Consider the following 9,713-nt stretch of genomic DNA (forward strand, 5'->3'; position numbering starts at 1 on the left):
AGGAAAGGACCCGGGCAGGGTCAGGATTCGAATGCAACACTGATTCCCGACTCAATAAACTCTCACGTCCCAATGTCAAATGTGCCGAAGAAGGGATTGGAGCCCCTCAGCGCAGACTCTTGGCGAATCAAGGCGGGAGAAGTAACACCTGTTACATAGGTGAGAGAGACAAGCGTTAACACCACCAGCCAACCTCTCCTTCACATCCTGAGACTGACAGGACTCCAGCACTCTTGGGTGTGTTACCGCACTAGTGTGAACTGGTGTCACTCCCTTACTGTGGACTGTGAATAGTGGATAGGAGAAGCAACAATGCACTTAAATTTAAGCCAGGGAGGTTGAGGTTGGACATTAGTTCCTACCTGTCAGGGTGGTGAAACACTGGAATAAATTGCCTAGGAAGGTTGTGGAATCTCCATCTCGGGAGATATTTCAGAGCAGGTTAGACAGACACCTGTCAGGGATCGTCTAGATGGAGCTTGAGGGCAAAGAGTTGGACTCGATGACCTTTTGAAGTCCCTTCCAGTTCTAGTGTTCTATCAGAGGCTCAAACAACTACCCATCTTCTAATGATCTAAGCTATTGAGTGCCAGCAATGCCCCTCTGCCGTATTGACCAAACTGCTCAGTCTCTGCGACAAAGGAGAAATGGACACAAATCAGACGTCAAGAACAGGAACACAAGTAAATCTGTAGGGGAACATTTTAACTTGCCTGGTCACTCGTGGATTTATAAGTAGCCATTCTTCTGCAAAGGCATGTCACCAGCCAGTTACAGAGAGGGTCTGCTGAACTGGAATTCATCTACCCATGTGACACCGTTACCCCGGGCTTGAACAAAGACATTAACTGATGGGTGCATTACAAAGTCAGTATCCCCTGCCTGTAACAACCGCATTTCCACATCAAACACCATACTTGGGACACATCTAGCCATGTAATTAGCCTCATTAACATGGGTCCTACAATGGACAGGGACTCTTAGGTATTGTTATTTCCACTCCCATTCACCTCAGGAAGTGGGATTTGCCCATGAAAGCTCATGATCCCATCTCTATATTTTGGTTAGTTCCTGAGGTGCCACAGAACCACTTGTTGCCTGTTACTACGTGTCTGTTCAGTGCCTCATTCACAGCGTTTTGTGTGGAGCCAGCGGCAGGGTGGAGCAAAGAAGATGGGGCTGTGTAGCCAGACAGGAACCCCCTTGTAACATCCATTTTTGCTTGCCTGGAGCATACAGGGCACACAGAGCAGAAGGCCCAGGCTGCTGTGACCGTGAATGGCTGTAAACAGAGATATGCCAATTGCTGACCAAGAGGCTGCCGAGGAGTGCCCTTGACTGAAATCCATATTGATACGAACACACAGCCGTCCACGGCGGGAGGAATCTCTCGCCCAGTAAAAAAATGTCTAGTACTCACAATTTAGTTCTCTCTCTTGCAAGTGTCAATTAATTTGAAACTTGCTTGTAAGAACTGGCGCCACAAAACGGACCAGTAAAATTCAGCATCTTAGATAAGAAAGAGGATATGAGCCCCCAGGGGTATAAAGATGAGTCCAGCAGCACACTTGCTTTGAGTGTCAATCTACCATCTATCTGCTGGTCGGGTTAGGTGTTTGATCTCCCGAGGTTCCAGAGGGGACGCCCACCTCCTATTCGTCTTTCCTAGGAATTGAGAGACCGGCCCTGGCCTGACACGCTGGAGTCGAGAGGCACAGAAAGGGGTAAAAATTGTACCTGGATGTGGTCCTTTGTTTAAGTATATATATACATAGTGTCAGAGCTCTTTAAAGATTAAGCTGTCACTTGGTACCATTATTTCTATTTTCTATCTTTATTTTCTTTGTAACCATTTTTAAAATCTGTATTTGTTAGCATTTAAGAAATAGAGCAATAGCCATTGTAACCATATGCTTTTATAAGTCTTTTAATAAACCTGTAACTGTTTAAGTTTTAACCTGACTCCTTCAGTTGCTGTAACAGAACCAAGCACAATTTAAAAGAACTTCAGCCGGTCATAAAGGGACAGTTATAGGAAGAGCTTTGGTGTTTGGATCTGTGTCACTCCCAGGTGACAAGATCCGTTGGGGCACCTTTCCAGCCTTTCCCAGGCTGCCCGCTGCGAAGGAACTTTGTGTTCTAGCAGCTAAAATCTAAGGTGTAATAAGCTCTTCCTATATAACGGGGCGTCTGTTGGCCTGCTGGCCACCCTCTGCGACGGGACCCCGGTCCTAGCAGTAAAGACACGGACGTTAAACCTTTTCTCGGAAGCATACACACACACACTGCCCTGACCGTCGGCTGACAGGCTGAAGCAAGAGAAGTTGATCCTAAACCCACCGAGCTCTGCGATGTCCGTGGGCCAGGCTAAGAGAGACTTGCTGTAGCTGGGCGCTTCCATTCGCTCTTCTCTGGTCAACACACCAGGATGTTTAACACCTGCACTGTCAGCTGCCCACTTTGCTGCTTGCTGAGTTTTTCCATTCAATGGGCGTCCCTTTCAAAGGGCAATACTCACAGTTGCATAGCATGACCGGTTCCAATTTCAGCATTATTGGACAGAGTGAACGTTTCCTCCCTGGATTCACCCGAACTTTCCAGTTCAAATTATTTCAGAGGAGTTCTCCAGTTTCAGCTGAAGCCATTTCCCTGGGAACCATGTTATTCTTGAAATGCAAGTTTCAGAAGGATAGTCATGTTCATCCGAAACTTTAGAAAAAACGTGTGGTCCTGTAGCACTTAACAGACTAACTAATATATAGCCATAGAATCATGAATTTTATTGGGCAAAACCCACTTCCTCAGATGAAACAGGAATCTATCTATCTATCTATCTATCTTAGTCTCTAAAGGTGCCACAGGACTACTCGTAGTTTTAAAACACAAGATGTGTCTTGGAAAATTCAAAACATTTTTTACCTCAGTTCATTTTTCAGGTTTCCACAATTTATCTGCCATGGGCCAGTTTTCACTGAACTAAAACTGGCTGGTTCCTTTGGACTGGCAGAAGGGTGACATGAAGATGTTCCCAAATAAAAAAGTTTGGGTTTCACACAACTGCTGTGACAAAGTCCCTTGTTCTCAGCTGGAGGAAATAAAATACCCCCTCCCGCCATCGCTCCACCGCAAAGCTCTAAATGGTCGAGTGAGCACTGTGACCAGTCCTGCAGCGTTCCCTTCGTAACTCATGTCTAGTATGAAATGGCCCCCAGCTAGCCGCCCCTAAGTACATTTAATTGGAGTAACACACTCACCGTGCTGGGCTTCCTAGCCTGGGATCTATTTCACCGCCAGGATTTTCAGTCACTGCCTAGTTGTAGACTGGCCTACAATGCCCCTCCAGCATGTCTTGTGAGCTGCTGGGTCTCTGCAGTTCCTGGCAGGCAGGGTCCTGCTCCTCAGCCGGCCGCACCCAGCTATCCTCCTCGGGCAGGCTTCTCTGAGAGGCGACAGAGTAAAGTGGAGAAATCCCCCCCTGCTCTGAAACTTCTCCCGGCCGGCGCTCGCTGCGAACAGGGCCCCAGCTTGTTCTGGGGCTAAATAGCCAACTCTGGTCTCCAGGGCGGGGAGATTTCATCTCAGCAGCAAACCGCCTGCCAGGCTGGTCCCGCCGCCTCTACACCCCCAAGGGGAACCGCCCCACGTGTCCTGTGATAGCAGCGGCCCTTCAAAAACCGTGGCTCCAGGCTGAAGCCCAAGGGGGACTGAAGATATTGCTGAATGAACTCCCCGGTCACAATTAACAAGCACTGGGCTCAGGCCGATGATCAGGCTGGGCCATCGGTCACTGAGTCCTGGCCCAGGCTCAAGACACAAATAGTTTACAGGGCTACGGGACCACGCCCTTATTCGGGGTGAGTCAGCCAGCAGGCAATTCCCAAATGCCAGTCAGTGAGTCCAGGCCATGGTTTGGAGTGGGGCAGTGACTAAGTTCTCAGACCCAGGCCCCAGTTTAGGGCAGGGCAACAAACCAACAGTTAATAGCCCAACGTAGAGCGAACCGGCGGATCTCTGTGACTGGGTGGAGGTCTGGCCAATGCTGGCTGTTGGCCTGGAGCACCCAAGGCAGGAGACTGCCAGCCAGGAATGGCGTGTCCAGGGGGGATGCAGCCCTTCCACTTCACTGCATCCAGGCCCAGGCCCATAACTGTACCAGAGCGGTGTACTGCTGGGTCAGCGAGGGTCTGAACTGCACCATGCAGTCCCTGGCTTTGGCTCAGCCAAGCTGCTGTCGGCGATCCCTGAGCTGCTTCCATTTCTCCTGAGCACGTGCCTGGCTCCAAGGCAGGTTCTCTCAGGGCTGGAACCTCCAGCACGTTGAGCAAATCCTCCAGGCCGTAGCCCAGCTGGATCCAGTCCCCACTTGGGAACACAAGGGAGGCTCCTGATTCCTCTGGCAGCTGGGGGCTGATGGACCTCTCAGGCTGGTCTTATACAGTTCGGGCCCTGCCGCCTGACGTTTGGTCAGGTGATGAGCTGGGGCCATGTGCTGCCCACCAGGATTCTGGGAGGTGCTCTTCCCCCGCTGGGCCGTGGGTGCCCCCTCCGCCCCACTACAATGTATTTTGGAGATTTTGTGCATATGTCTGTCTGTGAGTCCTTCTGTCTGTCTGTTGGCAAGTCCACTTAGACACATAGACTCATAGACTCATAGACTCATAGACTTTAAGGTCAGAAGGGACCATTGTGATCATCTAGTCTGACCCCCTGCACAGTGCAGGCCACAGAATCTCACCCCCCCTCCTAGAATAATCCTCTCACCTATATCTCAGATATTGAAGCATTCAAATACTTTGAAGACCCCAAGATGCAGAGAATCCTCCAGCTGTGATCTGTACCCCATGCTACAGAGGAAGGCGAAAAACCTCCAGGGCCTCTGCCAATCTACCCTGGAGGAAAATTCTTTCCTGACCCCAAATATGGTGATCAGCTAAACCCTGAGCATGTGGGCAAGACTCACCAGCCAGACACGGAGAAAGTTCAAGAACTCCTCCTAAAGCCTATTTCCTCTTCTCCTAACTGAATGCAAAGTCAGAGTTTGGTTGTGCCAGGGCAATGAGAAGTGCCTGGAGTGGGACTGGTTTCCATAACATGGAAAGGGAGGGGGATGATCGGAGTGACAGCGATACTCCAGTATGACCACTGGGGGCAGCGAGTGCAGGGGAGAGCAATACTACACAATGACCACAGGAGGGTGGCAACACAAGCAAGAGACTGGCCAGCTGGGGACGGAGCTTCCCACGTTGTCGTCCACCGGACCAGTTAAGTGTCTGCACTGCCCCAAACAGAGTTGGATGGTGGGGCACCCTGCGCACTGGCCCTTCCATGGCACCTTCCCTCCTCAGGAGATGTTGTGATTGGGAACCATGTGCTGCACCTCACCCAAGGAGATACCCCACTTCAGAGGAGAGGCTGGGAACTGTGGCCCAGCCCTGGACCAGCTGCAGGCCAGGACAACCCCTGCAGCCCTGTGGCTGGAAGAGCAGGGAGGGCAGGAAAATGCCAGGTACGGTATCTCTGCCAGACAGGTGGGAATGGCAGCTGGAAGCTAGGGATGCCCTGCAGAGCCTCAACACCCCGGAACCAATGGAGAGTGGGGGTGGGCCAGCTGCAGGCCGGGAAAATTTCATGGAGACCTGACTCCCAACCCCAGAAAAAGCCTCAATCTGGGGTGTGCAGCCCCACCCCCAAGGAAAAGCCTCCAGCGCTCCCCTTGCACCATGGTCAAGCCCTGTATGCAACCCCGACCACCTAGGTCCATGTCTGAAGTCCCCTCCCTGAGTCCTGCGCCATCCACCTCGACTCCCTATTACCCCTGTCCTGAGTCACTCTTTCGCCCCAGCTCCTCCCATGTACACGCATCCATCCCTGAGCCCCTTCTCTTCCCCTAACCCTGATTCCTTTCCCCCTACTCCTCCCCTGAACGCTGCTACCTCCCTCCCCCTCCCCTGATGTCTGCACCCCTTCCCCTGCCCTGGGGAGTGGCTAAAATACAACAAAAGGAGAAAGCAAATACACAGACCAGACCTCTCCTACCCCAACCGCACTCATTTCACTGTATATTAAAGAAAGTTTTTCCGGCGGGATGAGAGAGTGATGTCAGCATGTCAAACTATGGCGCCCCACTCCCCAGCATCAACAGAGTCCTCAGAAGGGGAAGACGTGGCCATAGCTCTGGGTTCTCCTCCCCCACTCGGGGGGCACCCTTGGCTCCCTTCTGCCCCCCGGCCCTCCTCACAGCAGAGCACCCTCGTACGCAAGCTGTCTCTGGCAGAGAACCTCCAGGTTTCTCCACTCCCCACTTCCCCACAGGAAGTAGGTGCTAATCTTGCAGAGAGGGAGGGGAAGTTTCCAGGCATGCAACAGCCCCAGAGGCCCTGGCCTGAGCAGCCGGAGGTGGTGTTTCCCCACTGGGTGATGGAGCATCAAGGTCACCAGCACAGCTGTGGGCGGACGAGAGGCTGGAGCTGGTGCAGCCCTTGGCTACTGGTGGAAGAGCTGGGTTTGTTTGCCCCCAAAGACTGTGGGGTTCGTAAGCATAACAAGTGGGAGGTACCACCCACTAGGATCCAAAAAAAAGAAGAAAAGGCTGAGACTTCACAAAGACCACCAATGACTTAGCTGTGGCTGGGTGAACTTCTGTGCAAAATGTTGTGCAACTGTGATAGGTGTGTATCTACACGGGGGTGTGCGAGGAGCACATTCTACTATTACTTACACTGCTCTAATTCTAAATTAACCCATGTAAGTTCAGAGCCGCTAGTCCACATTTTGGGTACGTCTAAACTACATGGCTCCGTCGACGGAGCCATGTAGATTTGTTGTTTTGGAAAAGGGAAATGAAGCCGCGATTTGAATGATCGCGGCTTCATTTACATTTACATGGCTGCCGCGCTGAGCCGACAAATAGCTGATCAGCTGATTGTCGGCTCAGCGCGGCAGCCATGTAAATTTAAATGAAGCCGCGATCATTTAAATCGCGGCTTCATTTGACTTTGCCTATGGGTCTAATCCACATGCCTCTGATGACAGAGGCATGTAGTCTAGACACAGCCTTTGTAAAGAAGCTGAGGCTGCAATCACAAGCACTGAAGGACATTTCAGATCTTGGAGATAAACCTCCACCTCCTCAGTTTCTTCAATGCAGCTTTGACCTCCTGGTTCCTCAGGCTGTAGATGACCGGATTTATCATGGGGGGCACCCCAGCGTACAGCACACCCACCATGAGATCCAGATTAGAGGCTGAGCTAGAGGTAGGTTTCAGGTAGGCAAAGGACCCAGTGCAAAGGAACAAGGAGACCACAGCGAGATGGGGGAGGCAGGTGGAGAAGGCTTTGTGCCGGCTCCGCTCCGAGGGGATTCTCAGCACCGCTCTGAAGATCTGAACATAAGACACAATGATAAAAGCAAAGCAATTCACAGCTAAAAACACACCAAAGGCAAGAAGCCCAACTTCACTGCTGTAGGAGTCGGAGCAGGCCAGCTTGAGGAGCTGGGGGATTTCACAGAAGAACTGGTCGATGACGTTGGACTGGCAGAAGGGTAACATGAAGGTGTTCCCAGTGTGCAGGGCAGACTAGACAATACCAGTGATCCAGATACCAGCAGCCATGTGGACACAAGCTCTTCTGTTCATCACTCGCTCGTAGTGCAGCGGGTGGCAGATGGCGACGTGTCAGTCATAGGCCATGACGGTGAGTAAGGCAAGATCAGTTGAAGTGAAGACAACAAAAAGAAAGACTTGGGCGACACAAGCAGGGTAGGAAATCGACCTGGTGTCCAGGAGGGAGTTGGCCATGGAGTTGGGGACGGTGACGGAGATGGAGCCGAGGTCTAGGACAGACAGGTTGCCCAGGAAGAAGTACATTGGGGTGTGAAGTCGATTGTCAAAGATGATGACTGTGATGATGAGAAGATTCCCCACCAAGGCTGCCAGGTAAAGCACCAGGAACACCACAAAGTGCAGAATCTGCAGCTCCCGTACGTCAGAGAACCCCAGGAGCAGGAATTCGGTCACGATGCTTCGGTTGGACATTTTTTCCTTCAGTTCACAGTGTGCTGGCTGTGGAGGGAAGGGCACAGATAGGGGTGGGAATCAGAGTGATACACGGAATGGCCCGGATTTCCAGCAGGACCATCTCATGATGTGGGTGTCCACCATGTCCAGCGCCTGCCCCACCCAGTCACTAGTAGCCATGAGCTCACACACAGGTGTCAATTTGCCTGGCTCCCGTACAGTCCACAGAGCTGCACCTGTTTGCACCATCTGACAATTGGACTCAGGATGGGGCTGGATACAATAGTTTATAAAGGCTGGAGCAAAGCACAATCCCAACACAAGAGCTGTAGACAAGATGGATCACCTCTCTCTGAGGACAACTGGCCCCTGACTCGGCCATGGAACTGAACTGCTAAAAGGCCAGCAATGACTTTGCCCACTTTTCTCCGTTAAACACGGTTGCAATACAGTGATTGGGTTCAGATTCTAGTCCTATTGGACACGATTAATGTCTCCACCCTACCTTCATGCTAGCTTTCCAATGTGGGGTATCGTGTTCAAATTATGTCAAAAGAATTCTTGGTTTCTAGCACAAGACATTTTCCAGGGGAACGTATTATTCTAGAAACACAGTGGGGAAACTTCTGTAACTTCAGAAATAACACATGGTCCCTTGGCATCTTTAGGTGCATCTATACAGCACACTACTCTTGCAAGAAAATACACAATTTGTATTTCAAAATAGCGTATTTCAAAATTTGGCATGGCTACACAGCACTACATTTCAAACAATGTGCTATTTTGAGACATACCCTAACCCTCATGGAACAAGGGTTGCAAGGATGCCAAAATAGTGAACCCATTATTTCGAAAAATATTTTGAAATAATGGGTGGCTCTTTAAGACATGGGTTGGCTATTTCAGGATACCAGCTTTCATTAGAACATACTTTTGTTATGAGCTCTCATCAGAAGAGGGTTTTACCCATGAAAGTTCATGATTCTTCTATGTATTTTGGTTAGTCTCTGATGTTTTGAAACACAAAATGTGGCTTGGAAAATTCAGAACATTTTTTTCTTCATTTTCAATGATTCGGGATTCAAAAGTTTACTACAACGGTGGTTGTCAAAGGTGAAAAACTGGTTGGTGGTATTGCATAGGCAGAAGGGTAACATAGTATTTAGGTTTCATATAATTTCTATGAAAAAGCAACTTAGTATTCTGATGGGGAAGAAAAAAAACCCTCTGAGCAGCTCTAAAAGTTTGATGGTGGAGGGTATCGTTGAGATCTAGAGCGACCTAGACAACTTGGAAGATTAGGCCAAAAGAAATCTGACGAGGTTCAACAAGGACCAGTGCAGAGGACGGAAGAATCCCAAGCATTGTTACACGCTGGGGACCAACTGGCTAAGTAGCAGTTTGGAAGAACAGGACTGGTATTGCAGTGGGTGAGAAGCTGGATATGAGTCAACAGTGCGCCCTTGCAGACATGAAGGCTAATGGCATATTTGGGTGCATTAGGAGGAGCATTGCCAGCAGATCCAGAGAAGTGTTCCTCTTTATTCAGCTCTGGTGAGTTCATATCTGGAGTATTGTGTCCAGTTCTGGGCCCCCCATTACAGAAAGTATGTGGACACATTGAAGAGGGTCCAGCAGAGGGCTACAAAAGTGATTTGGGGGCAGGAGCACATGACCTACGAGGAGAGGCTGAGG

The 9,713-nt window shown here is 50.3% G+C and overlaps 1 pseudogene; it reads right to left on the reverse strand.

Annotated features, from left to right (window-relative positions):
• Positions 1-7,100: 7,100 nt before the first annotated feature.
• On the reverse strand, positions 7,101-8,036 carry LOC102448238 (olfactory receptor 14C36-like; annotated as a pseudogene).
• Positions 8,037-9,713: the final 1,677 nt, after the last annotated feature.

This window comes from Pelodiscus sinensis, chromosome 30 (genome assembly GCF_049634645.1).
Source record: "Pelodiscus sinensis isolate JC-2024 chromosome 30, ASM4963464v1, whole genome shotgun sequence".
NCBI classification, from domain to species: domain Eukaryota; kingdom Metazoa; phylum Chordata; order Testudines; family Trionychidae; genus Pelodiscus; species Pelodiscus sinensis.